This window comes from Castor canadensis, chromosome 5 (assembly GCF_047511655.1).
Source record: "Castor canadensis chromosome 5, mCasCan1.hap1v2, whole genome shotgun sequence".
Taxonomy (NCBI): Eukaryota; Metazoa; Chordata; class Mammalia; order Rodentia; family Castoridae; genus Castor; species Castor canadensis.
Window position 1 is genome coordinate 16,793,727 of NC_133390.1, and position 5,612 is coordinate 16,799,338.

Consider the following 5,612-nt stretch of genomic DNA (forward strand, 5'->3'; position numbering starts at 1 on the left):
GGATGATTATTCTGCATATAACAGAAACCTTGCAACATTTTTATATGATCTGATTATTCCTTTGTAGATTGTGAACTTATTATAGATACTTCTTATGTTTCTCTGCTTTGTATATATATCTTGTACAAAGTAGACAATTAGTAAAGGTGAAATGTCTTACTACAGTAACATCTTCCAACAAAATTCCCAGAAAACATGGGGCAATTTGTGCATCTTTCATTATTTCTATGAAGACCAACTATAAATGTATATAAAATATAAGTTTTTAATGTCAGGGCTACTGAAAAAGTGTGCCCACAAAAATGAGAGAGAAACAGAGAAAAGATCCCATTAAAGGATGCTAAACTGCAGGTGACAAGGGGACATTACAGTAGATTCTATGTGATTTGAGCCACCTTCACCTGCTCTCAATTCCTAGACTGCTTAATTTTAATTACATACCTTCTGAGATTTCTCCTGGTGCATGACTTAGATGCAGTCCTTGCCAGTCCTCAGTCCTGGATAGAACACACTTATTTTTCTACTTGGATTATAGAGAACAATCTGTCTTAGCTCTTCTTTCTAAATTCAGATTTGTTAATGCTTTTAGGAAAGGGTACATTTGGGACATGATGGAGTGTGTAGCTGAGTCTATATTTACACATCTTCTCTGCACAGCTTCATAAGCTTGTTATAAGGAAAAAAGATAGGAATATAAGGATATGACAGCATAGGATTATCTAGACCATTCTAGTGAAAGAAGTTAAGGAAGCTGAGTTTTAGACTTATAAACCACACAAGCAGGATGGACATGGCTCAAATGGTAGAGCATCTGCCTAGCTAGCATAAGGCAATGCAAATATTGTAAGTTTGACAATAAGCTAAAAATCATATGTGAAGGAAAGAGTAGGTAAAACTAGCTGTCTCCTTATTTCCCCAAAACTATGGTTTATGCCAGATTGTAGAGGAAAGTTCTGTATTCTGTGCTTCTGTGTTACCTGGTGGGATGTGAACAAAATGGAAGGCTGAGCACATGCATCGCCTTGACATCATATGCCATTGGACTGTAAAGTCATAGTACTACATCTGAGAAGGTCTAGGTAGTTTATGCTTTTGCTAAAATTTACATAGCCAGTTCATAACAGAGGCAGACAAAAGACTCCATGTTCCTTAGTCTTATATAAAACTTCTTTGACTACTTTCTTCTTAAAATATGTTTCGAGTATGTAGGAAACTATCAACATCTCAAATGACATTTTCATAAACTAGTCTAAGGAAATATCACTCAAGAGGTCTACACATGTTCTACTGAAAGGGAAATGGTCCACAAACATTAACAGAACAAAGCATTGCTGTTAAATGCAGAGAACACACTTATTTAACCTGGTGATCATTGTTGTGGTTATCGATCTGTTTTTTGATTATGGGCTGATCTACTCTTTACTTCTAAAACGAAAAGCAAAAGAGCCATCACTTTCATTTGGTTTTAAACAAATAGAAGCAAAAGGGGGAAAATTATTCTTAACAAAAATTAAAGATAACCTTTTTGTTCTTGGGAAATGTATTATGTAACTTTTGCTACCACATCTCTGTCACTTTGTTCTATTCCAGGCTCCCTGAACCTTGATGGCTGCTAAGTTGCACTAAGAATAGAGTTTCCTTTATTTCAATCCAACTGTACTTGGCTCTTGTTCCTGGCATAGATTTCTGGAACAGAATGAAATTGAACCCTCTTCAAAGTGTCTGATGTGGATAATAGAACTTGACACCTTTGTATTAGCATTTATCTGAACTGTTGTATCCCAGGGGGGTAAATGACACCTTCTTACTGGTGCTGAAGAAGATCCAACAACTGGTCACTGAGAAAGAAGATGGAGAAGCAGGAGTTTTCTGTTTCTTAAACACATTTCAGACCCAGCCAGCTTGAAAGCATTGTATTTGTTGGGATTCAGTTAGTCTGGAACAATAGTTGACTGATTTATTTGTGTGAAATGAAAATGTCAGGCATGTACATGTTTATAATTTTTACTTATGGAAGATACACTAGTCATTTTATTTTAAGTCACCATTATTGTCACCCATATAGCTAACTGTATTATAGTATTGCAATAAGTAGTCCATATCTAACCACACTTAATAGAAAAGAAATCCTCCCAAGAATGGTGAAAGGGATAATGAACTATGCTCCCTAAAACTATGATTGAACTTCTAAAATAATTTGTGACCCCTTTACCTCTAGATTTCTAATTAAGAAGACAATACTTGTCCTTTTGCTTTAATGCATTGCCATTGCTAACTTGGTTTTGCTTGTAGTTGGAATATTATTTTACACAGGATGTAAGTAATAACATGTAACTTAATGCTTAGATTTTATACTTGCAATTGTATTTTAGGCAAAACTTGACATGTATCATTCTTATTTTATGACAATGACTTCCATTATATTGAGAAGTAAGGTCTTTTTCCTATTTTTATAATTTGTCAGTCTTCATATTTGTACAAAAATTAGAATCAAAATGTTTTAATGAAAAAGGTATTAAGAAGAAATATTAAAAGGTTATCATAGAATTTTATAGGAAAGTTACAAAGTATAGTGCCTATTGACTGATTTGTTTCTTCCTTATTGCTCTTTCCTACCTATGAGCCAGATTTCTCCTTCATTTAAGTTCATAGAAATTTCTACTACATTTTTCTGCTCTCAAGTATATGTTGTTTTAAAGCACTGTTTCTCCTTTACTTATGTAAATTACTAGGGGCTCCAAAATGAGAGAACAAGGAAATGGGGAAAGATAATTATCAAAGAAATAATTCAAACATTCATTCAGAATTTAAGGATGAAAGCTCTCTGTCTTAAGGAGTCCTATTTAAGGCCCAGTAAGATAAATTTTAACTGATTCACACTGAATCACATCATCATAGATTTTTATAGCATCAGAGACAGAAAGAAAATTCTAAAATCTTACCCTGTCAGTGTGCGCAAGTGACACAAAAGAATAGCACTCAAACATCCACTGGGTGTTAAAATACAATGGGACTTAAATCCTTGAAAATCTAAGGAAATTTTTATTTCAATGTGAATTCACAAATGATCTGCTTCTCTTCTTCTTCTACCTCAGTGGGAAAATTTCACGTCTATAACTTCTTTAATGTTGTATGTGGTACTGACACTTACTTTGGTCCATTAAACACTAGTGATAGTCCTTTATAGCCTCCTGAACCAATCTGAACAAGCACGCTCTCCCAGATCAAACTATCAATGAATGGTAAGTTAAGACATTTTTGCAAGTGCAAATCTTCACAAAGTTTACTTCCATTTACATTTTCCTAAAAGGGTACTTGAGAAGGCATTCCAACAAATATAGTAGTAAAGTAAGGAAAACATATGTAATCAGAAAAAAATAGTAGATCAAACTGGAAGAGTAATAAAAGGAAATCTTAAAACAGCAGGATATCCATACTAAACAACAACCACTGCAGAATGAAGACAGAGAGGGAATTCCAGGATGCAGTTATCTGAAACAAAGGGGGATTATTTGTAATGAAAAAAACATGAACAGTTAGAAACATTTAAAACAGGATGTAAGCAAATAATGCAATAAGAAAAATAACCTCAAAATCCAGAAAAATATACTTAAAAACTTGCACACTAAGGGACAATCTTCAATGTGAAATCAATTAAAACACTGAATCACTTAAGGCAATTAATTAAATGTTGAAAAGAGTATGTGTTTATATTTGACCCAGATCATTCTTTTTTAAGGTACTAGTAGGTTGTGATATAAAGAATCACATATAATATTAGCAACTACTTGTACCAGAACTGAAGTGTTTATTATAGCCAATAAATAAATAATGGAAACTCATGAAATATATACAAAGTGTTTTCTCATTGTCTTTATTTTAACATTGGAAAAAATTATGCTGTTTTGGCAATTAGATGGAAAACTATTGAATACTCTCAAGTCATAAAGGCCCCTCTACATCATTAAGTCACAAAGTACATTCTTAATCTAGATATTAGAATGTTCATTGTCTTAATCCAAAGCTACCAAAATAGAGTACCTGTGACTAGGTAATTTGTGAAGAATGAAAATTCTTTTCTTATAGTTCTGAAGGTTGGGAAGTTCAAAGTTGAAGAACGTACATCTGGTTAGGGACTTCATACTATGGATCTCACAGTGGAAGACAGAAGTAGCAGAAGAGAGAGTACAGAATGGGGGCCAACTCATCCTTTTATTAGGGAGCCACTCTTATAATACCTAACTAAATCTCAAGATAGCATTAATTCATTTGTGAAGGCTGAGCTTTCATGTCATAATCATCTCTTATAAATTCTACTTATGCTGGGAATATAGTTCCCAACACAAACACTTTGGAAGGCACATTCAAACACAGCCCTCATTGTTGTCAGTAATCATCATTTTATTTTTCTTTCCAAGGAAGACCTCCTCTCCAATACTGCCACCCTACAGTTGGAGGAGCTACCTTTAAATGTGAATTTGTACCCAGAATGATGAGCAGGCAGGATTATGTTTTCTTTCCCATTCATCTAATTCTTAACTCTCTAAACCTTGTTACTGAAACCTCTGGACTGGAACATCAGAAGGTTGAATGCTTGTTAAAGGATGTTCAGAATATTCTTTCCATGGCTGCTATGAGGAGGATTCATGTTAGTAAGGAAAATCTTAAAGAATGTTCTGAAAGGTCTCTGGTCCACTTGGGAGCTGCATAACTTACTTAGTGAGTCAGAAGAAACTGAAGCCCATCTATCTAACTTCCCATCATACCAGAGGTCACTGCAACAGTTTCAATCTGGACTGTCCCCCAAGGTCCCATGTGTTAAAGTCTTGGTACCCAGATCATAGTATTATTAAGAGGGGTGGAAACTAAGAGATGTGGACCAGTAGAAGGTCTGGTTATTTAGGGTGTGCCATTGGAGAGGATGTTGAGACCCCAGCCCCTTCCTCTCTTTTTCTATTCTTGGTTACCTTGAAATGAGTGTCTTTGCTTGGTTATGCCTTCCGCACCCTGATATACTGCCTGACCACAAGCAATAGTATCAACTGACCATGGACCAAAACTATGAGTCAAATAGACCTTTACTCTCTATAAGTTGATTATTTCAGATATAAGTGGCAGAAAGTTGACTAAAATAGTCATCCAGGACTTTATCAAAGTAAAAGAAGAGACAGAGACAGAAAAGGAAAGATATTAAACAGTAAGAAAAATCTTATACACAAATATATATAAACAGATTACCATTCTGAAGAAGTAAACTGAAGATTCATTATTTTCTTAATGAAAAATACTCAAACTATGCAGCTATATTATAAACTCCTAGACTAATGGGATCATATAGAATACTCCTATTTAGAAAGTTCTGAATGAATCAAGGACTATGTCTTACTCTTGTATAGTTAACAGAACCAACAACAGCGATGAACTGACAAAATTACTCAAGAATCAGTTCATTGAATGAGATTTGTGAAACTATGTGATAAATATAATTTTATGGTTACTTTTATGTAATTAATAAGTTAGCATATTTATAAATAAAACTAAATGCTTAGTTAAATGTATACTATATGTATGATTATATATAAAATTTACTGTCAGCCAGAACCTGTTAATCC